This window comes from Protopterus annectens, chromosome 1.part2 (genome assembly GCF_019279795.1).
Source record: "Protopterus annectens isolate FY-2018-M chromosome 1.part2, PAN1.0, whole genome shotgun sequence".
NCBI classification, from domain to species: Eukaryota; Metazoa; Chordata; order Ceratodontiformes; family Protopteridae; genus Protopterus; species Protopterus annectens.
Genome location: NC_056727.1, coordinates 433,236,882 through 433,262,623, shown reverse-complemented (window position 1 = coordinate 433,262,623; position 25,742 = coordinate 433,236,882).

Below are 25,742 nucleotides of genomic sequence, written 5' to 3'. Positions count from 1 at the left end.
ATAATCTTTTGCCACCATGCTCCCATTTTCAACCTTTCAATTTCCGTTTTTACTAGCGCCAACTCTTTTTTCATGGTTTGTGTCAGCTCGGAACATAAACACAGAGTAACATAGGAACATATTAGGCAAGCCATCATGAGGATCACAATGTGCCTAGCCATATAAACCTTTAACAAGACAAACTTAATGTTTTTCCACTCTTTTTAAGCACTTAGTAGTGCTTACCTAACAAATCAAGCAGGACTCTATATGACCCTAGTGTATATTTGTGTCTACCCATCCATTTATCAAGATTAACCTTAAGGTAGCCAAACTAGTACTTTGGCTACCTTCCTATGGCACATCTCATTCTTTTCACATAATTATTGTCTTCTTCCTGTAATACACATTCACTATGTCCATTTTACCTTGTACCCCTCCTATTTGAATTATTTACCCATTATGTCTACCTTTCCCATGGTCCTGTTGTGATGTTGGCTCCTGCATGTCTACTTCTGGATGTTTCTCACTGTGACACCCCTGTACTGGCCCAGTAATCAATCCTCACCACTAACACCAGTTAGGGACATGCACATTGGGAGGATGACAAGTACACCCACAATAAAGTACAATTTCCCTTAAGAGCACACAGAGATCACAGTTAGTCTGGGGCTGATTTCTCCCTCTCTCTTCAGATCCTCAATAAGACTCCCCACTGGCACAGGTTTAGGGTTAAGATCTCAGCCGAGTGGTCAAGCCAAAACCTCCAGCACCCTCTATGTCCAACCAGTGCTTCATGTCCCTGCCCAAGTAGTTGACACACACAGACCCAATTTGAGATTTGATTTATATAAAAACACACAGACACTCCTGGGGAAGGCTGGCACAGGTTCATAAACTATGCCTCCTTCTGCCCAGACTATACTGTAGTTCCATCTGCCACCAACCATCCTTATCAGCTACTAAAGGCCCTTACAAAGGGCGACCAATTCCACTGTGTAATGTTACTATTATCCAAATGGTGTGTCCAAGACTTTAAGGCTATTTTAGAGTGGCCTGTACAGTGTTACCAAATACATGCAAGTACCCAAGAGCTTAAATATCCCTAAACAAAACTAGACACAATTAAAATGTTTAAATATATTTAATAATAAATAATAAAAGCACAAGACAATGTTCAGTAACTCAACACAGTGACAACATAGTTCAGAATCACAGGAAATACTTTAAAACAACATTGCAGGACAGTCTCACATAAATACAGAAAACATCTAGACTGATCTTACTATTTTCCTATCTATCTCTAAGAGAGATACTATGATCTAAGTCTTACTTACAGAGCAAAGACAAGTGCTGATGAGAGGATGTTTACAGGTCCAGAACAAGATACAAAATGCCCACACATTCTCTCTGAGATAGTTCTTAAATGAATAATACACATTACTGCAGGGTTAGCCAGATGGCATCACTATTTGACACCTGCCTCTAGTTCCCATGCTAAACAGATACCAACAGATTTTAACATGTCTCTATGAAAAATACTTATCTCTTAGAAGCTGACACTTATCTCTTAGAAGCTTGCCTGAAACTGGAAGTTGTAAAACAATTAACACTTTTGCATTTTGAACCTAGTAATTATTTCTGTCTCCAAACAGTAGAAATAATTTCTAACTGCAGACATTCTGTCTTCTAGCTGTGGTAAACACAATCATAAAACTCTTTACTTATTTTCTCAGAGTTTGCAAGTTAACTCTGTATGTCCCAATTTTTACAATGAAAACATACATTTGCACAGGCATATAGCCCAAATGCATTTATGCTCTTTTCCAGCAGGGGGCACTGTGGTAACATTTCTGCAGCTCAGCACATAACATACAGCTTACTTACATTTGTAGACAAACCTATGTATCATATTAATATTTGCAATGACATAGAATTATTTACAAAATACTAGCTAGCTGGGCTGGCAGCTTCACACTCACCTTCATTGCTTGTCCCTATTGTCTGTACTTCTCCTTACTCCTTACTTTTTTTCTCCTAGACTTTTCTTGTCTGGCTGTATCTCCTGCTTTCTTTCCTTGTAACCCCCTTCTTTCTTGTAACCAACTGATGATCTCAGCTCATGCCCTCCTGTCCTATACCTTTTATCCCTTGCCTTCTCAAATAAACTCATGACTTTAGACTTCCACTCAACTTCCACTCTCTCTTTCCCCAACTGAGTTGTCAATTTGCTATAATCACTAGCTCCTATTTCCCTAATGAAGATCTCATTTTTCTGGCATGCCTCCACATTGTCTGCCACTCCAAAGTTCACTAAGCTAAGCAACAGCCCTAGTTCCTGAGTGCAGATCAAAAAACTCTCTCCCTAGTGTGAATTGTTCCTTTCATGTTGCCCCGTACTTGTATTCATACCTTTTTCTACATACATTTCTTTTACTTATCTTACTTTTTTATGTCAGTATTATTTACTTACTTATTTTTATTTTTGTGTATGTATGCACACCCACCCAAACACACACACACACACACACACACACACACACACACACACACACACACACACACACACACACATGCACACGCACACACACACACACGCACACACACACATTTGGTTTATGTAGCAATGCATTTCTGCCACAAAGTATTATCACTGACCTGTTAACAAATGCCAGAGAAAGACCATATTAAAGGGTAATTATGAGCAGAAAATAGTTTTGTGTTACTTAGTTTTTCTTAAAATGTCATAATCAGGGTTAAAGGAACACAAAATGCACCAGTATTGCTTTCTCATGTCATATCTGCAGTTTTATTCAGAAATGATAATCACTTTACAGTTAGTGTGGTTCACATACTAAACATACATATACAATAAGACTACTTTTCTGCCTCAACTTAACAACAGAAGTTAAAAACACAACACTGGAAGGATAGGATAATATGGTTTATACTTTCAAATGTTGAACTCTAACTATAACTGAGAAAAAAACCTGCAATGTCAGCAAATATCTATCACAGTGCAGTTAACTAGTCTGTCAGATACGAGAATCTAAATTTAAAATTAACATATGTAAATACTTGTATATCAGGAAAGTAAAAGCGATACAGTTCTTAATGAGTACTTGAATTAGTAATTAAAGGAAAAGTATGCCCAGATCTGTGGCATATAGTGATAACCCCCTGACTAGACAATCCAAACAAACTGACTTTGAGTAGCTCCTTGAATGCTAGAAGAGCCAGGTGGGTGGCTGGGATTCACAGGTCCTTGCTGGCTCATCCATTCTAGTGGGAAAGATGACTCAAGTTGGCTGGAACTCAGGACAAGCATAAGCTTGTTTTTAGTTGATGACTAGGGAGTTGTCTTCTGTTCTGACCATAGCTGAAATGACTCCATGTCTCCCCAGCAGGCCATAAGCAGCCCCTCTATCACTCCTGATGCCCTCCCCTTTTCTACCATCCTGGCCTTCCTGCATATCCAGACAGATTACATATTTCTTCTTGTTTCACACCTTGACATACTCTTTAGTTTTTCTTTCATACTTTCAATGCACTTTAACTAACCAAGACTGCATTGAGATAAATGTGTAGGAAATTACTGAATTAAGCCAGGGGTCTTGCACCCACTTGACCCTCAGAAGCTATAGGATTCTAGATGACCTTAAATGCAGTTTAGACTTTTGTTCCAACCTTTTTACCCAGTAATGGCCTTGACAAAAAAAATATATATATATATATATATATATATATATATATATATATATATATATATATATATATATATATATATATATATATATATATATATATATATATATATATATATATACATATATATATATATATATATATATGAGCAAGGAAAGAAATTCACTCTTTTTTTTCCACTGAAGAAATTAGTTGTATCCAACACTTAATATTCAAAACTCTAAAATTGTGGTTCCCAATAAACTTAGAAGATAAATGCTTGTGAAAATGCAGAAATCGTATCTTGGAAAAATGCTTGCATCTCTACCAGCCCCCAAAATAGAGTCATCTTCTGTGTATCCCTGTTATTAATGTAGCGTATCTCTTTGTCACCAACCCTAAACGATAGTGACATATAAACACATTTGATGTTTCATTTGTGAAGAAAGTGGAAAAAATGATTACCATAATGTACTCCAACATGTTGCTTCTAGAAAGTCCCCCACTCTATGCATATTATAGCAACATTCTGCACACGCTTGTGACATCTGATTATAAAGAAAGTAAAATAAATAATGACCACACTGTCTACAGCCCATACTCAAGATATAGTGGCCTTCTCTCTTTGCTTCTGAGGATTGACTGTGAGATACGTTAAAGAAATAATAACCACAATGCTTCTAACCTTAGGTAAGTTCTAGCAATGTTCTGTGCACAGCTGTGAACAGGGCTGGTTTTGGACTACAAGGGGCCCAGGATAGAGGCTCGGGATTTGACCTCCTATTAAGTCTGCATCAAAATCTCTTTATATAGATGGGGATTTGGGTGCCATAAGCCTTCATAAGCTCAGAGAGTCTAGATGTTCTGTGATGCATTATATGGTTTATTTTTTTAAAGGTAATTACTCGATGACACTTTTTTTGCTGTTTGCCATTAGAATTATGTATGTGTCCCTCAATAAGCATGCAGTGTGGGATACCATTCTCTTAAGGACCCTAGCCTAAATTCCAAATTACTGCAAAGCACTGTCTGATTAAATGATTTGCTTGAGGTTATACAGTAGAAAAATGAAGATGGAAAGATTGTATCCTAGACACTGGAAACAGTTCATTAGCAAATTAGAATTTTAGTCCTCTGCACTAACTGCTAGACAAATTCATTACTTTTGGCACAGCATAACTCTCCCTAATTCATATGCAGTGAGGATTGCCTACTCCAGGTGTAATGTGCGATATTTATTTCTTACTTATGTACAACTTCTATGCACCTCTAATAAATCAGTGACTGCTGTTGGCAAAGTAACTAGGGAAGCTTGATCTAAACAACTACTCAAACAGTATATATAACAGACAGTTAAATACTACATACAAATCCAACATACACACACATGCACACACACACACACACACACACACACACACACACACACACACACACACACACACACACACACACACACACATGCACACAAGTACACATATACGTATATGTATGCGCATACATGTACAAGCACACACACATACTTTCAAACTGAAGGGCTACATGTAAATTGGAAAAATACCATTTCATCTCATTCACTGGGGGTGTTAAAAGAAACCAGAGCAGTTGGATAAAATCGACATAGAGATAGGGAGGGAGCAGCTGGATAAAATCCACATAGAGATAGGGAGGATGTGCAAGACTCCAATACAGAAGAAGCAATGGCCAAGCACTCAGCCAGAGAACAAAGTACTGCGAGATGGCCATGCTGTACTCTGAGCCATTGTCCGTGACCAGTAGTTTTCACACATTTACTGTGCAGACTGCTAAATATATAAATTAATGTATAGAGTGCTGGTGTCTGACAATGCTGGAATGTGAAAGAAGTTATGGTCATTTTGGTACTCTTGCATACACTGTAACCCCCCCCCCCCCACACACACACACACACACATAAATGTATAAGCCATAGCAATGATCATTTAATAGTGATTTCAGCAAATACAGTACCTTTTGTGTGATATTACTCTCAACAAACTAGATCAGTGATGGTTTAACTGTGATTAAGCAATATCAGGGGTGTAGCTTTTATATACAAATGGTTCCTTACCTATCTGTTATAGACACACATATTGAATCTGTTCACCTCATTTATTGAATGGTAATATAAAATGGCCACAGTAAAATATTTCAAACTTGTCTTACATTAATTCATACTATCCTATAAAGCCAGGTTAATGATTGTTTAACTTGATCAGAACAGCAAGACCAGTCATTTTCATGCCAGACAGCTCATTTACATACCAACTATAACCACTTTGTTAACTACTTATACCTCATGTCTGATTCTGATAAAAAAAAACACAGTAATGTGCTTCAAGTTTGTTTCACACAGATGCACAATAAATATGGTAAAGTATTCCAACTTACTTCACATACAGACTAACTAGTCCTACAAAATCAGATTAATGACTGTTTAACGTGAGCAAACAACAGAAGAGTCAGTCACCTTCTTTCTTCCCAGAGACAACCCCTGTGCCAAGTGGTTAAAAAATAAATGGCCACAATAAGATTATCAACTCTACTTCCAGAAGTATTAGTCACAGTGAAGCATTTTGACTTGCTTCATTGAAATGCACATTAGTCCTGCAAAACTAGTATAATAACTGCTTAAACTGATCAAATCACAACAGGATCAGTCACTTTTATCCACAGGTAACTACTATTCCCAACAATTACTGCCAGTATGTTGAGTGTGCATACTTCAGATGTCATGCCTGATTTTAATAAAACAAAATTAATAATGGCCATAGCAATTTATTTCAACTGTTTCACACAAACACATCCACATCAAGGTATTCAAGTCTATAAAACCATTCACTGCCAATAATGTCCAGTTGCCTGCCAGGAAAAAATAAACCTTTTCTACAGCAGATTAGGCTGTCTGAGTGATCTGCATCCTAGCAACAGCATTTCTTCATAGTGCTGGGAGCTGCAAATTTGTGCTACTTCTTTATTAACACCATAGCCACTATGTCCAGTCCACTTTTCAAAATATGCAGGTTTTCTATTCAATGCTATTCTACCCATAATATAGACAACAAATCAGAGATGCTTTGAAGTTCTCTGATTCATTATCTTAATTATGGGATGGATAGAACAGAAAGCCCACAAAATGAACTGAGCAGTCAGGTGTACAACACCTACTTCACAGGACACTGCAGCCTTTGGTGCTTTGAACAGGTGTATTTCAGCAGTGATATTTCTTTATTAAATAAAGAAATATATAAGTACCCTGAAAAGCACCCATAGATGAATGGTGCCCTATGTGGTTGCCTAGTTCACCAGTGCCTAAGTTCGACAATGGGCATCAATTTGGTATTCTAAGCCAGTGACAGAAGTTTTCACAGGGTATGTGTGTGTGAGAGTACACACATATTAGGGAAGACATAGGCTATCCAAAATGATGTAATGTTGATCTCACCACTTGCTGCTACCATTTGGGCCTAGATGAAAACACCTCACAGCCCCATCTGGAATGATGAAAGCTACTAAAGAGTGGATGAGTCAGGTAATTCTTAAAATGATAATGTGCAAATAGAGCACATTAGGATATCAGTCTAAGGTGACAAGCAAGACTAACCTAGGTCATGGAATGATGTCACCACCTCCACAGCAGAGGTGGGTGCAGAAGTGGGGCTCAGTAGATACAAAGTACCTCATGACTTCCTAAACTATGATACCTCCAGCCATCTCTTGCTTGAGATATCTAGCATGAGGAAACAAGTGGATTCATTAAGTTGGGGGAACATGATGGTTAGAAAGCAAATGGGCAGAACACACCTATAAAAAATAGTGTCTTAATGTAATGTGGTTTTAAATATATTTCCTAATTAAGAATATCAGCTATAGTTATGAAGAAAAGTCTGGAATCTTTTAAAATTAGCACATATGAAATCACCACACCTCACCTCTCCTCTCATCTCCTCCCCCTCCTCCCTTCTTCCCTTTTCTTCTCTTCGCTTTCCTTCCCTAATATCGTAGAGCTAATATTTATTTATTAATGTATTTATTTACCCTTTCACATCACCCTAGCTATGCCTCTGCTTGGTGGATTACTAACACTTTAGGATTCTGTTTTAGAAGAAATGGAAAATTATAAAGACTTAGAAATAACAATATTCTCAAAATTCATGTAGACAATCATGCACATACTATTTGCTACAAAGTCATGAGTCACTTGGTCTGATGATGATATCTGTCACCATGTGGGATAAAGTCCATTTGGTAAGCTTGTTCAAGACTTGCATAAATCTAATTTTGGAGTATAATAATGCTTTTTTGTTCAGATTATATTGTACAATTAACAAACCTAGAATCAGTATAACATGCATTAACAATTAAAATATCATCAGGTAAAGAACTTACATACATAGAAAAATACAAGAAATTGAACCTCTTTTCCTTTTACTATAGCTATTATGAATTTACCTTAGCATATAACACTTTTAATTGGATGGATGGAGAAGTACAGAGAAGGTCAGAAGGAGTTGCATTGTGTCTTTTTGGATTTAGAGAAAGCATATGACAGGGTGCCTAGACAAGAGTTGTGGTATTGTATGAGGAAGTCGGGAGTGTCAGAGAAGCATGTAAGAGTGGTACAGGATATGTACGAGGGTAGTGTGACAACGGCAAGGTCTGCGATAGGACTGACAGATGCTTTTAAGGTGGAGGTGGGATTACATCAAGGATCAGCTCTGAGCCCTTTCTTATTTGCAATGGTGATGGACAGGTTGACAGACAAGATCAGACAGGCGGCCCGTGGACTATGATGTTTGCAGATAACATTGTGATCTGTAGTGAGAGTAGAGAACAGGTGGAGGAGACCCTGGAGAGGTGGAGATATGCTGTAGAGAGAAGAGGAATGAAGGTCAGCAGGACTAAGAATATATGTGTGAATGAGAGGGAGGACAGAGGAATGGTAAGGATGCAAGGAGTAGAGCTGGCGAAGGTGGATGAGTTTAAATACTTGGGGTCAATAGTTCAGAGTAATGGTGAGTGTGGAAGAGAGGTGAAGAAGAGAGTACAGGCAGGATGGAGTGGGTGGAGAAGAGTGTCAGGAGTGATTTGTGACAGACGAGTACCAGTAAGAGTGAAAGGGAAGGTCTACAAGAGGTTAGTGAGACCAGCTATGTTATATGGGTTAGAGACAGTGACATTGAGAAAAAGGCAGGAGTCAGAGCTTGATGTGGCAGAGTTGAAGATGTTAAGATTTGCACTGGGTATGACGAGGATGGACAGGATTAGGAATAAGCATATTAAAGTGTCGGCCCAGGTTGGAAGGTTTGGAGACAAAGCCAGAGAGGCAAGATTATGTTGGTTTGGACATGTGCTGAGGAGGGATGCAAAGTATATTGGGAAAAAGATGCTAAGGATGAAGCTGCCAGGTGACAGGAAAAAAGTGAGGCCTAAGATAAGGTTTATGGATGTGGTGAGAGAGGACATGCAGGTGGTTGGTGTGACAGAGCAAAATGCAGAGGACAGGAAGAAATGGAAACAATTGATCTGCTGTGGCGACCCCTAACGGGAGCAGCCAAAAAAAGAAGAAGAAGAAGAAAAAGAAGAAGATATAACACTTTTAATTCTGAGTTATTACAAACATTTTTAAACTTAACAATGTATTTCAGTATCTGTACCTACAAATATAAGAATGCAAATTTCATTATTCGTTTGAACCATATGAATTTAAGGTTCATAAGTTCCTGGGTGTTCACTAGGCTAATAAACATAATGAGAAGGAATTTATGTTTCAAAACACATTTTTTGTTAATAATGTGTTTTTTTTTAAACGTTACATAGATGATTTGATTTTTGTATGTAAGGGTGGCATTATTTTGTTTGATCAGTTTTTGTTGGATTTAAACAATAACCATCATGGTTTAAAATTTGTAGCACATACATCTGAATTTAAAATTCCTTTTCTTGATGTAGAGTTTTATGTGGGAATGAGTGGTTTGGTCCAATACAGAACTTTTAGGAAACCCACAGTGGTTAATAACTTTTTGCATGCTAGTAGTATGCACCCTGCTCATTTGATTAAGGCTTTACCAGAAGAGGAATTTAAAAGGAATTTGAGGAACACTTCGGATAAAAATATTTGGGAGGAAGTGTGTGATGGAATTTTGGAAAGATTAACATCTCGTGGTTATGACCATGACAAACTTCAACTTATAAAATGCAGATTGTGTAAAAACAAGACATTTAGGACGCGTGGGCGTGAGTATGTATTTGACTCTGAAATTTTATCAGACTTGAATAGATTATTTTTTGTGTCCAAGTATTCTAATTTTTCAAGTATTATGGAAAAAATTATTAGGGGTTTGTGGCATGTGGTGAGTGAAGATCCAGTAATAGGTCACCTTTTTCCCAAGCATATTACCTTTTCTTATAGAAGGTATCCGAATTTAAAAGAAACTTTGAATAGAAAAATGGAAGTCAAAGCAGTTAGTAGCGTTGGGATGCATAGTTGTGGTAAGTGTTCTGTTTGTAACAAAACTAAAAACATGCATGGGATGAAAATAAATGGAAAAAAATACATTGCTTTTGAGAGATTTGACTGTAGGTCATCTGATGTAGTATACATTTTAGGATGTGATTGTGTTCCAACCAAGTGGTACATTGGGCAAACTACCAGAAAGACTAAGATTTGCATTTTGGAGCATTTGGGTGACATAAGGAGGGGTAATTTGGAGAGTCCTGTAGCTGCACACTTTTGTAGTATACATGATGGCAAAAATGACAGCTTTAGATTTAGTGTACTAGCCAGGCCCCATTTGTGTAAAGGGAATTTTAAAGCAGCTTTGAATAAGCTTGAACAGAGGATGATTATAGAGTATCATACTTTATTCCCTAAGGGAATGAATTTGGAAATTTAATGAGATTAAATGAAATTTATTGTGGTGGAAAAAATTCTTTTGAGAAAATAAATAGCACTGATTTATATTTGTTAACTTAATACTAAACACAAGTAATTTTGTAATGCTTGAATCAAATTTAAAAGTGATTTATAGGATGTTATATTATATTGCATTTTCTAATGAAGAATTTATTACATTAATGAAATTTATTAATATTGTAATTTTGAACATAATAGAGTATTTATTCCATGTTTATATTTTTGTAATATATATAAGAAATTTTGTATAAAATGAAATAATGAATTTCAAATTGATGAAATAAGAAATAAGAAAAAAGAAGCAGATAAAAAAGAATATTGTATTTATTCCTTTCTGGAAAAATGTTTCAGTGCTGAATGAGTTAAAATGTTTGGAACGATTAATTGTTTAATTAATTGATTGATGCATATATAAAAGAACACTGAAAATGTTTGAATGTGTCCCATTGAAGGTGAATAGCTGAGGTACCAGGACGGATTGAATAAAGATGGATTAAAGCCACTTCTGTGTCTTCCTCTGAATTTTCTGTGGTGTTTTCTGAAGAATTTTGAGGTTTGGCTTCTTGAGTTTGTTTAGTGTTTCTAATAAACATAATGGCCTTTTTAAGCCTAGCCATGCATCCCAAATCTCTGACAAGTTCTGGTAACCTTGATAAGTGTAAGTAGGGGTTTGGGAGATGAACCAGTTGCCAGCAGGGGCCTGGGGAATGAACCATTTACAGGCCACCTGTGACCATTAGAGACATAGATGTCAAACTAGGGATGAATTTTCAATTCCCCATTCAATTTTTCAACAGTTTATATTTGTCTCAGATGATCCTAGGTATGTGGAATAAATTTCTTATGCACATACACATGTCATCTGTAGACAGCTTTAAAAATAACCTAGACCTTTGGGTAGAAAAATTTGCATATGATCTCAACTTACATAGTCACTGTTCCTTGATGATCTTTGGACTTAAATACTGGACTATCATACATATGAATTTATGAACTTAGAATATGCTCTTTTTTATATTAGACCTACAGGACTTGTAGTTAGTTTCACCTATTTACTTGGGCAGATGCTTGGTCTTGGAGTGTGATGATTTTATTAAAAGTTTTATGAAGGTCATAAGAAAATGGTTTGAGGATTAGTTTGTCTGAGAGTGAGAGGAACCATTTGTAGTTAATCAGTTTGTAGTTAAATAAGAGGAAGAAGTTTGCTGTAGTAGTAATAGGAAGCCAGTTGCACTTCCTTAAGAGAGTGAAAGTGGTGTTCCCTTTCAAGTGCCATTGAAAGGAAGCTGCATATTTTGTTTAGTGTAGGCAGTAAAAGGCTTGCATTGTATGAATATTGTAATGGTGCACTCTAGCATAGGTATATGTAGTCATCTGGCTAAAAAAGTCTTTGCTTCTGGACTGAGGTGATTAAATAATGAGTTGCAAGTTTTAAAATGAATGAGTACCATATTCACCATGAGCTGAACATGTTACGGGAAGTTAAAGGTCAAGATACAGATCTAAGCATTGGTATGAGGTTTCTTGTGCAATTTTGTTAATATTTGCATCAGATATGTTAACATGGTAATTAGCATTTGTTTTTTGATGGCCATTAAATAAAACTGCAGCACATTTGCAAAGATTAATTCACAGATTGTCTGAAAGAAAGTAGTTACAAAGTTTTGCAAACTCCTTCAGCAGAGGCTGCCCACTGTCTTTGTCTCTAGGGGCTATACTGAAAAGCTGTATGTTATATGCTTAGAGAACAATAGAATTCAGGGGGTCAGACTATTCTGAATATATCATTGATAAACATTGAAAATATAATAGGTTCAAGCACGAACCTTGAGGGAGCCCAGACATAAATGAGTCTGGTGGAATTGTGTTTTCCATTTTAATACTGAAAACTTTTATTTGATTTGATAGGTAATTGGTCATCCAGAAGATAACATTAGTGCTAAATCCTATATGTTGCAGTTTTGCAGAAGGTGTATATTATTAACTACCTTAGATGCTATTCCAGATTGGAGACACCTGTGCAAATGAATCCTTTCTCTGTATAGATGACCATATTTGGAACTGTGTTGTGAGTCTTTTTGAAAAATATAGGAGTTACTATATTCAATAATCCTCTCATAAACTAGTCTCTCAGAAGTCTTTATTAATGTGCAAAGTATTGAAATTGGTAAGTAACCTGCTTTTACATTAACAAGACTCAGAACTGTACTTTAGTGGCCGTGGAGAGTAACCTTGTTTGTTCTGAGCTGGGAATCATAAAGAGATAAGTTTGAGTGTGATTCTCTGATTAGCTACAGTGCTATTTTGTAAATGTAGCCAACTGTCTTTGCCTGCATAAAGCTGGAGCATTTGCACAGCTCTTGGCTCATTTTCAGAGTTCACAAATGCTTGGTAACCATGCTACTGTTTCCTGACAGTTTACCTTGTACCCAATGCAATACAACCACAAGTACTTCTGATCACTGTTTGTACTTGTGTAACTTATTTGCCTATGCTGCTGCTATATTTTTGTAATATTTGTTATGTTTTGTTGCACTTCTTCATTGTAAAGTGCATTTGCATTTAATTGATCTCACTGCTAGTTCCTGTACTATAGAATAATTTTTATTAGAGTGTTTCCTGGTTTAGTCTGTTGCTTGTAGCTTAATTCCTCACCCTTGGCATTTTTCTTTCATCATCTTTCAGCTTTTCCCGTTAGGGGTCGCCACAGTGGATCATCTCTTTTCATTTCTTCCTATCCTCTGCATCTTGTCTGTCACACCAACTGCCTGCATGTCCTCTCTCACCACGTCCATAAACCTTATCTTAGGCCTTCCTCTTTTCCTCTTACCTGGCAGCTCCATCCTTAGCATCTTTTTCCCAATATGCCCATCATCTCTCCTCAGCACATGTCCAAACCAACGCAATTTCGTCTCTCTTGCTTTGTCTCCAAACTGTCCAACATGAGCTGACCCTCTAATATACTGATTCCTAATCCTAGCCATCCTAGTCACACCGAGTACAAATCTTAACATCTTTAACTCTGCCACATCCAGCTCTGACTCCTGCCTTTTTGTCAATGCCACTGTCTCCAATCCATATAACATAGCTGGTCTCACTACCCTCTTGTAGACCTTCCCTTTCACTCTTACTGGTACCCGTCTGTCACAAATCACTCCTGACACTCTTCTCCACCCATTCCACTTTGCCTGTACTCTCTTCTTCACCTCTCTTCCACACTCACCATTACTCTGAACTGTTGATTCCAAGTACTTAAACTCGTCCACCTTTACCAACACTACTCCCTGCATCCTCACCATTCCTCTACCCTCCCTGTTATTTACACACATATATTCTGTTTTAGCCCTGCTGACCTTCATTCCTCTCCTCTCTAAAGCATATCTCCACCTCTCCAGGGTCTCCTCAACCTGGTCCCTACTCTCACTACATATCACAATGTCATCTGCAAACATCATACTCCACGGGACCTCCTGTCTGATCTCATCTGTCAACCTGTCCATCACCACTGCAAATAAGAAAGGACTCAGAGCTGATCCTTGATGTAATCCCACCTCCACCTTAAACGGATCTGTCACTCCCACTGCAGTCCTCACCACTGTCACACTACCCTTGTACATATCCTGTACCACTCTTACATACTTCTCTGCCACTCCCGACTTCCTCATACAATACCACAACTCTTCTCTAGGCACCCTGTCATATGCTTTCTCCAAGTCTACAAAGACACAATGCAACTCCTTCTGACCTTCTCTGCATTTCTCCAATAACACTCTCAAAGCAAACATTGCATCTGTAGTGCTCTTTACTGGCATGAAACCATACTGCTGATCATTAATCATCACCTCCCTTCTTAACCTAGCTTCTACTACTCTTTCCCATAACTTCAAGCTGTGACTGATCAATTTTATCCCTCTGTAGTTACTGCAGCTCTGCACATCACCCTTATTCTTAAAGATAGGTACCAAAACACTTTTTCTCTACTCCTCAGGCATCCCCTGACTTTCCAAAATTTCATTAAACAATCTAGTTAAAAATTCCACTGCCATTTCTCCTAAGCACCTCCATGCTTCCATTGGTATGTCATCTGGGCCAACAGCCTTTCCATTCTTCATCCTCTTCATAGCTGTCCTTACTTCCTATTTGCTAATCTGTTTCACTTTCTGATTCACTATCCCCACATCATCCAACCTTCTCTCTCTCTCATTCTCTTCATTCATCAGCCTCTCAAAATACTCTTTCCATCTACTCAACACACTCTCCTCTCTTGTGAGTACCTTTCCCTCACTATCCTTTATCACCCTTACTTGCTGCACATCTTTCCCAGCTCTGTCCCTCTGTCTAGCCAATTGGCACAGGTCCTTTTTGCCCTCTTTAGTGTCCAATCTCTCATACAACTCTCCATATGCCTTATCCTTAGCTTTCGCCACCTCTCTTTTTGCCATGCGCCTCATCTCCTTATACTCATGTCTACTTTCTTCATCTCTTTGACAATCCCACTTCTTCTTCGCCAGCCTCTTCCTCTGTATACTCTCCGGTACTTATTCATTCCACCACCAGGTCTCCTTGTCCTCCTTCCTCTGTCCAGATGTCACACCAAACACCTTTCTAGCAGTCTCCCTTACTAGTTCTGCTGTAGTTACCCAGCTATTCGGTAGCTCTCCACTGCCTCCCAGTGCCTGTCTTAACTCTTCCCTAAACTCCACTTCACAATCACCCTTTTTTAACTTCCACCATTTAATCCTTGGCACTGCTTTCACACTCCTCCTCCTCTTCTTGATCATCAACGTCATCCTACAGACCACCATTCTATGCTGCTTAACTACACTTTCCCCTGCCACCACTTTACAGTCTCCAATCTCCTTCAGACTGACCCTCCTACATAGGATATAATCCACCTGTGTGCATCTTCCTCCACTTTTGTATGTCACCCTATGCTCCTCCCTCTTCTTAAAATACATATTCACCACAGCCATGTCCATCCTTTTTGCAAAATCCACAATCATCTGACCTTTTGCATTTCTCTCCTTAACACCATACCTACCCATCACTTCCTCATCCCCTCTGTTCACTTCACCAACTTGCCCATTAAAGTCCGCTCCAATCACTAGTCTCTCACCCTTGGGTACACTCACCACAACTTCATCCAACTCACTCCAAAATTTCTCTTTCTCATCCATCGCACACCCAACTTGTGAAGCATATGCACTAACAACATTCATCATTACACCATCAATTTCGAGCTTCATAAACATCACTCTGTCAGACACTCTCTTCATGTCTAAAACACTCTTGGCATATTGTTCCTTTAGTATTACCCCTACCCCATTTCTCCTGCCATGCACACCATGATAGAACAATTTGAACCCGTTTCCTAAACACCTGGCCTTACTTCCCTTCCATCTGCTCTCTTGCACGCACAATATATCAACCTTCCTTCTCTCCATCATATCAGCTAGCTCTCTTCCTATACCAGTCATACTGCCAACATTCAAAGTTCCTACCCTCACTGCTACACTCCTAACCTTCCTCCTCTCTGCCTTCGGGCATGCCTTCACCCTCCTCTTCTCCTTCAGACATTTTTCTTTATGGTTTTAAATTAAGAAGATTTAAGATTGTGCTCTAGTGGAAGTGGACAGTAGCCTGGTCTGCTCTGAGATGGAAATCACAGAGATATAAGTTTGGTTATAATTTTTTGATTGGCCACAAGGATATTTTTTGTATTTAATCAGTTTTCTGTGCCTGTATAAAGTGATTGCATTTGTACAACTTTGCTCATCACAAAGTGGGTTTTATTAGTGCACATTAAAGACACAGGTGCTTGGAAACTAAACTTTCCCTATTAAATTGCTCCTGAAACCATGGCCAGTACCTAGCTGTGCAAAGAGCAACTAGACTGCATAACTGAGGAGCAGCCCCCAAAGAAATTAATCATTGATATTCTAGGTATTGGCTCTATTCTTACAACACTCAAGTTATCCTGCTATAAAACCGTCTTGTACCACCCTTTGTAGTTCATCTAACAAGGACCTATAGCCATGAATATGGACTTTTATAATATTCCTGCAGTCAGTTTGGTGGATATGGACATCCTGAGGCAATGTAGCAATTGTCTCATGTCATGTTTACTGACAACCAATAAATTCTTAAACTGATATGGCATGTGAGAGATGTATTTACAGATTGTCACTGGAAGCAAGGTTCTCACATAAAAACACTTGGAATAACATTCAAGTTGTCAGTAATGCACACACTATACCCACCACACACAGTATGGACCAGACACGTAGACCAACATATGCTGAGGCTCTTAAATGTAATATTCCTAAACCTCAATCACCTCCTTGACATTCCACCCACAGCATATACTCTCATCCACTCCAGAAATAATTTACCAGAACAACACACATCACAATACCTACTGCCACATCTCAATATGCCTCAAATAATAAACTTATGAGGCAAACCTCCATACAACCAAATATTTAGGTCATAGGTGACTCTATAGTGAGACACACAGGTGTTCCACTCACCAGACTAAGGACAGGGTCACAGTCAATTGTCTATCAGGAGCCAGGATCTGGCAGATTGCACATGCACTCAGAACATTAAACCACAAATGCCAGTATAATTTTGTCAGAATATATGTGGGTATAAATGACCTGAGGTGCATCTCCCTGGACTATATGAAAAGAAACATGATGGAGGTTTCAGACTGTGTTTCTCAGGCTGTTATGAGCCTACCACTGAGCAGTATTCTGCACTCTGCAAGGATGATGCAACAGTATGAACAGAAGATGAGTGACTTTAATACTTGGGATAGTTTGTGGTGTCAAGCAAAGGGGGTACTATATTTGTCGGCTTGGGAGGATATGGTCAACAAACCAATCTGTTCTGCCAGGCATGGTCTGCACTAATCCCCTCTTGGCTTTTGAATATTGGCTAAAACTTTGTCCTCCCCCCATTGTGCCTTTTTAGGCAATGCCAACCTAACAAACCATCCAGCATAACGAAACCAAACCCAGAAAACCTGAAGGTGTCACTACTCAATGCAGGGAATATAAACATGAAAATCCACTCCCTACAACTTCTTCTCACTCTGGCGAATATAGATGTCTGTGTATTACTGAGACATGGTTTAAAGTCATGGAGAGCACACCGGCAGTGCAGGCCTAGAATGTCTTCCACACATTTAGACAGGCTACTGCACAGGAAAAGGCAAAAGGTGGAATCACAACTCAAGGTTGGTACATCAGCTTGAAGAGGTTGACCTCTTCCATGTCCAAATTACCATAAATAAAGTCCCTTACCATATCCCTGCAAGCTATAGGTCACTCTATATGACAGGGAAACCCTATAACACATAATTAAATGTATTGTAGTCACTCTGCATCAAACCCAAAACCATATTCATGGGAAACATCAACTACCCCACAATAGTCTGGGAATATTATATTACTCCAAACATGCAAGTCCAGCGATTCCTGGATTTTGTAAATATAAACACTGTGGGCCAGTTAGTCTGCACCAGAGGCATAAATATCCAGGATCTTGTACTCACAAACATGGGAGAGCATTGCACTTCTCCTGTAATGAACTTCAGGGGACCAAAACTGGATAAGAATATTTGGGAAGTAGGATTAGGCCCCAAGAACTGTTAGCCTAGTACAGCCTATGAGCTTATGAATCTATGAGTGTTTGGGGTACTTCTTTTGGAGAGATAAAAAAAAGTACATGTTTGAACTGGCTTGGGAATTTGTTTGAGGTGACGGAGAGGTTAAAACTGTGTGTAAGGGATTTAGAAATAGATAGGAATGAGACTTCAGGTTATGGAATATTAGGGTTAGGACTGTATATTTTTTCCTCCAGGTTTTTAGGAGTTACTACATAGTTTTGATGATATTTGTTTGAAGTAGAAAGAACGCTAATAGAGGGAAGTCCTTGCACAAAATTTGGGAGGGGGTGACTGATGGTGGATAGAGAAAACTACTCCTAAGAGAGAGATGTGGTCTCTAATTTCTAGAAGCATGTGAATAACTACAGTATGGTATATAGCAGATATTGACTGAATGTTCATCATCAGTGTGGTTAGTGTTTGTCTTGATCTGAGATGGTGAGATTTGGATTCTTTAACAACAATTTTATACTTTTTACATAGGGAAAGAAACATCTGCTCATTTGTGTCAAGGGAGGTTTTCTTCCAAGTTTACCAAGCTGAGTCCCTTTTCTTCATAAATTGCTTAATATTTGGTGTAATCCAAGGGCAGTTGATATCCCTTAACTTGTGTACTTCTAAGCAGTTATATCTTGTTTTGAATTGAGAGAAGCATCTTGTTAAAAGGGCCAAGAGCCCTTTTATGGTCACTTTCTTAGTATACAGGACCCCAGCTGATGTAGCTCAACTCTACTTCTAGAGTACCTTCTTCAGATTCAGGAAATTCATTGATCTGGATTATTTGGAGACTAGGTGTCATTCTTTAATGACCCATATAAAAGGACAGTGGTCACTAAGTGAATATGGAAGGGTGAGTTCCTAATTTACTTTTGAGGAATTTTAGCAATGAGAAGGTCTATGGTTTGCTATGTTTATTGCTGAAGGGATTAAAGCTGGCATGTGTGATTATAGGTTGTGTGAGCTCATTTTGTGATGGTAGTCTTGCAACATGTTTCTTTCTTTCTTTCTTTCTTTCTTTCTTTCTTTCTTTCTTTCTTTCTTTCTTTCTTTTTTCTTTCTGGGGGGGGCAACAATGCCGGTATTATAGTATTCTAATGGAAACAGTTTACTGTTTTTTCAGAGCCTTAGAATATCTTGTAAAGTGCATTCCTACATTTCAGCAATATTAAGAAGATGATAGAGGGATGCTGGTTGTTTCTATATTGATCTTTATGGAGATACTGATTTAGAGCTACAGTAATAATCAATTGGGGAATGTTTGAAGGGATTATGGCTTTGACCAAGTGTTAACATATTAGAATTCTGTTTTCAATTAGAGTGATGACTCCTCCACAACGAGATTCTTTTTTTGTTGCTGAAAAATAAAGAATAGTTGTTATCAATGAAGGTGGAGGGGCAGACTATATTTTTGAGGCAGTTTTCAGAAATGCAAAGTATATTGGTGCATAAAATGCATAAAATAATAACTCTGGGAGTATCTAGGATGTAGTAGAGGAGGAGTAAAGTTGTTTAGAACAGATGTAAATGGTAGTTAAACAGTGTGCACATGTGCACTACAACCCTGGGATGGTAAGTGAGTTACAACAGCAAAGCTCACTTGTTTTCATTTATAATACCCACAGAACAATGTTTTGCAGTAATCTATGCATCTTGTGAAACCCATTTGCTGCTTAATATAAATGTTAATGTGAGAAAACACTTGGTGTTGTGATTGGAAAGTAAGCAAGGAAAATGATGATTATTGGCTGATGTTGGAGTTGGAAATTGGTTTTGGGGACCTGGTTTTGGATTTATGTCTCCTGACAGAAGGAAGTGTAAAAAGATAGGAAAAAGTATTGCATCAATGTGTTTTTGAGATGATATGTGGTGTGTATTGGCAAACTGGAGGCTATGTTATGACTGAAAATTAATTGTTACTTATGAAATGAGGGAAAAGAGGTTAAAAAGTTCTTCCAAGCCTGCGGTTTAATTATATTGGCATGATATAGTGCTGATGCAGATTTGATGTTGCAAAGGTGGCACTGCTAATAATGTGTTAAGTGAGCTCAACAGTGATACAGAGAAAAATAATATATAAAATATTGACTCTTGCTATAGAGTAAAGAAAATAGATTTTTGTTGAAGTAAAGAGATATTTTAACAAAGCAGAGGTTACCATGTACTAATATGAGTACAGTTTTAGTGTAAGAAACTTGGAATGGTATTGCTAAGCAACTGTAATGAAGTTGATATACACATTGTGGTTTACAAAAGGGTAAGGTGCATTGATGGAGTGAATTGAGAGAAGGAGGGTGTAAAATGCATAAAATAAAACTCTGAGGGTGCCCAGGGGGTAAGGCAGGACAGGTGTGAAGTCAGCTCAGGCCAAATGCAAGTGATAATTAAACAGTGTGCACATTTGCACTACAACCCCTGGGTGGTGAGTGGGTGGCAACAATAAAGCTCACTTGTTTTTATTCATAATACCCACAGAGCAATGTTTTGCTTTCTAAATATTCCAGAAATAGGAATGTAGGTTTAAATTCAACTAGCTTTTAATTGTGTAATTGAGGATTGGCTGTGACGGTAGCATTGCTTATGTGATGGATTCCCAGCCAGAACGCTGAGTTAATCTATCACAAAGGTAAAACGGGTACTTAATAAGGCAGATGTCACTTACCAGGTCAGGAAGAAACAGGTGAATGTTGTGGGTTATTGTTCAAGCAGCTTTATTATATACAAACACATCATAAATAAAGCTAAGTAACTTTAACTTATAAAAAAACTAGCTATCATGCACATAGATGTTAACACCCTGGCTGCATCTTCAAAATTGCACTGAAGATAACATGTGCTTGGTCTTTATATGCACACACAGACTTTAGAAATGCTTCTTAAAGGTACAGTAAACCTGTTATTCTACAGCAGACATGGAAGAAAGTATTAGCAGGACACTTTGTCAAGTATCAGTAAATGGTAGAACAGTTACCAATGGTTATTGCAGTGATTAATCACCTGCTTGCATGAAACACCCAATGAGGTTTAAACATTTTTGATGTGTCCTTATTCTCTCTAGGTTGGGAAGTTTAATCCAAAGTTTGCAGACAGCCTCAGAAAAATCAGTAATACTCAATAGGATGTCAGCACAGTCTAGAAATAAATCCATAAGAAAAACCAAATGAGTAGGGACAGCCATTCCTATATTTTCATAATATTGATTGAGTTTTACATGTAACAATCATAAATGCCTGAGATTCACTGATAGAGGCTGTGATGCCTGTGCCCTGGCCCAGAATTCAAGGAGCCTCAATCCTCACCACTAACACCAGTGAGGGGCATCTCATATAGGAGGAAAGGATAACAAATACACACAGTAAAGTGTATTTTCTCTTAAGATCACACAGAGATAACAGTCAGTCCAGGGCTGGTTACTCCCCTGCTCTCCAGGTCCCCTGTAGGACTCCCCACTGGCACAGCTATAGGGTCCAGATCTCAGCCTAGTGGGCAAGCTAAAACCTCCAGCACTTTCTCTGTCCAACCAGTGCTTTGTGTCCCTGCCCAAGTAGCTGACACACACACACACACACACACACACACACACACACACACACACACACACACACACACACACACACTTTGAGAAGAATTTATATAAGCACACAGACACTCCTGGGAAGGTGGGCACAGGCTCTCCAGCTTTGACCTTTTTACCCAGACTATAAGGTAGAAATCACTGCCTCCACCCAGCTAATATTTATCAGCTACTCAAAGGCCCTTAAAAGGGTGCCCAGTTATTACTGTGCAATATTATTATCCAAATGATAAGTGCGACTGAACAGCAAGGTTTATTTGGAATTACTTGGACAGTAATCACTATATACATGCAGTGTACTCTAGAGCTTAAATTAACTCTATGCAAAACAGCCACAACTGAAAGGTTTAAAAATATTTAATAATAAATACTAAAAACACAAGACAATACTTTGTAGTACACAGTGCTAGTCAAGAGTTCAGAGATCACAGAGAAATACTTAAAATAATTCAGTAGTACAGTTCTGACATCACAGAAAAACGCTTAGTCTAATCTTTCTAGTTTCTAGCTATTTCTAAGAGAAAACTCAAGTCTAAGATAAACTTACATATAGAGCAAAGGCAGAGTGCTGATAAGCTGGATGGTCAAGACAAAACAATGCTTAATGCTCTCTGATTCTCTCTGTTTTTAAAATCACATTCCAGTTACATTCTTAACATCTCATTTTGTTATCTTGCAGCGGGTCAGGAAGCAGAGCAATAAAAATACATTTGCATGTTTAAATCTAGTAATTTAACTCTTGGTTAAAACAATCGAAAGAATGTCTTCATCTAGACTGGCCGTAGTCATGTTTACATCAAAGGGTTACAACATGCTTTACTTGGTCAGTAGAGTGCACTGTTGTTACATTTTTTGTAACAGCATGTTTTTCCATTTAAGACAACAAGCCTGTGGCTTACACTAATATTTACAAATGACAGAATTATCTATAAAATTATATCTGGCTAGGCTGGCAGCCTTCGTCTATCTTCACCCAGTCTTCACATATCTCCCCCCCCCCCTGGAGAACTCAAGCTAGTTTTTCAAGTGACCCTTGAGAAACGCTGCTTGAGGGAGTTAGGTCTATCTGAGTATACCTTACCCCATTCCCTGTCTTGAGAGCCCATCTGCATTGGCATTGCTAATCCCACTGTGGTGTTGCATGGACATATCATATGCTCACAACCCCGGGCTCCATCTTAGCAACTTAGCATTTTGCTGGCTGGCTCTGTTTAACCATGTTAGTGGGTTGTGATCTGTCATAACAGTGAATTTCCTTCCATACAGATAAGGCTGAAGTTTCTGCAGTGCCCACACTATGGCTAGACATTCCTTTTCTACAGCTGCATAGCATTCCTCCCTGGGTTGGAGTCTATGACTGAGATAAACCACTGGGTGCTCTTCCCCCTCTGAAGAAATCTGGCTAAGAACAGCCCCTACCCCATGGTTTGAAGAATCCATATGCACAACAAATTCCTTGCTGTAATCTGGACTGGTTAACACAGGGGGTCCTGCCAAAGCTTCTTTAATCTTCTGAAATGCCTGCTCACTTGCTGGAGTCCAGACTATCTTATCTGGCCTGTTCTTCCTTGTCAGGTCTGTGAGGGGAGCAGCTATAATACTATAACTGGGGATGAACTTTCTGTAGTACCCTGCTGTCCCTAAAAATGCCCTTACCTGCTTTTTGGTAACAGGTGCAGGCCATGCCTAAAGGGCTTCCAGTTTGGCAGGTTCTGGCCTTAGCTTACCACTCCCCAATCTATGTCCTAGGTAGGAGATTTCTGTTATACCCACCTGACATTTGCTCAGCTTAATGGTCAACCCTGCCCTCTGTAGTCTGCCCATCACCTCCCTGACATGCTGAAGGTGCTCTGGCCAGGAATGGATGTAGATGGCAATATCATCTAGGTAAGCAAGGGCAAACCCTCTTGCTCCTGCTAGGATATAATCTACCAGCCTCTGGAAAGTTGCTGGGGCATTCTTCATCCCAAAGGGCATCTTTGTAAATGCATACAAGCCAAAAGGAGTCACAAAGGCTGACTTCTCTCTAGCACTGGGAGTCAAGGGCACCTGCCAGTAACCCTTGGCTAGGCCAATGGTTGTAAGATACTTAGCTCCACCAAGCTGTTCTAGGGCCTCATTTGTCCTAGGCATGGTGTAAGCATCTGACTAAGTGTGACTATTTAATTTCCTGTAGTCCACATAGAACCTGGTGCTGCCATCCTTCTTTAGCACCAGCACCACTGGGGAGGCCCAGGGACTTTTGGACTCTTGAATCACCCCTAGTTCCAACATCTCCTGTACCTCCTCCCTCAGAGTCAGTTTTACTGTCTCAGGCACTCTATAAGGGGCCTGCCTAATAGGCCTTTGGGGTCCTGTATCCACCTGGTGCTGCCCCAGGTGGGTGCACCCTTGTTTCCCAGTGAACATGTCCCCACATTCCTGCAACACTGCTCGGATTTCTCAAACCTGGGTAGGAGATAGCTGCTGGCACATTGCTACCCCTTCCACTGAGGTGTCAGCCTGAGCCTCACTGAGGAGATCAGTCCCCAGATCTCCCTCAAACTCCTCCTGCAATCCACTACAAATGCTCAGCACAAGGGCTTCCCTATCATGGTAAGGTTCCATCATGTTAACATAGTGAAATTTGAGCCCCTGCCTTCTGCCTAGCAGTTACCTTTCTTACCATCATGTAGGGTCCCTCCCAAGCTGCTTGCAGCTTGTGTCTGACAGGAATGAGAACCATTACCTACTGCCCACAGCATACTTTCTAGCTCGAGCATTCTTGTCATACCACATCTTTTTCTGTTGTTGGGCTTCTGCCAGGTTCTCCTGTGCCAAGCCCATGAGTTCCCTGAGCCTTTTCCTGAGATTTAGGATGTATGCCACAACAGACTCCATGTGAGACTCGCACTCACCTTTCCACTCATCTTGAATTAAATCTAAAGGTCCCCTCACCCTATGCCCATACAGCAACTCACAGGATGAAAAACCTGTGGATTCCTATGGAACCTCTCTGTAAGCAAACAACGGATGGGGCAAATATTTGTCCCACTCTCTCTTAAACTGATCTGTAAATACCCGTAGCATGGACTTGATTGTAGAGTTTAACCTCTCAACAAGACCATTAGTCTGGGGATGGTAGGGGTACTCTTCATGTGCTTCACTCCACATGACTTCCACAGACAAACCACCAGGTCTGACATGCAATTGGCACCTCTGTCAGTCAGTATTTCTTTTGGGAAACCTACCCTGCTGAAAATATCTAACAAATCATTTTCCACCTTCTCTGCCTCAATGGAGGACAAAGCCACTGCCTCAGGGAATCATGTAGCATAGTCCACTACCACTAGGATATACTTTTCCCTGTGGAACTTGGGGTACTCAGAGGACCCACAATATCCATAGCTACCCTCTGAAATGGCTCCTCAATCACAGACAAAGACATCAAAGGAGCTCTCACCTTGTCTCCTGCCTTGCCTACCTTTTGGCACTGCTCACAGGTCCTGCAGTACCCTGTTACATCTCTGGAAATTCCAGGCCAATACAAGTTCTGCATAATATTACTCTGTATGTTTTATGCCCATATGACCTGCAAAGGGAATACCATGGGCTAAGTCTAGAAGTGCCAGATGGTAGGCTCTGGGCACTACCAACTGCTGTACTCTCTCACCTTCTAGCCCTCCCTCAGGGATCCACTCTCTGTATAGTAACCCTTTGTCCCAGTATACAGATTACCCCTTTCCATGAGAATCAGGTGCCTCCCTAGCTACCTGCCTCAGGCCTTGCAATGTAGGGTCTGAGAGCTGAGCCTGTCTCAACTCTCTCCTTGTAACCCTTCCCAGCTCCCCTTCCACAGGAAGTCTGGCATCCTCTGACAGTAGTGCCTCACTGTCAGCCTGGGTACTACTACACACCCCCTA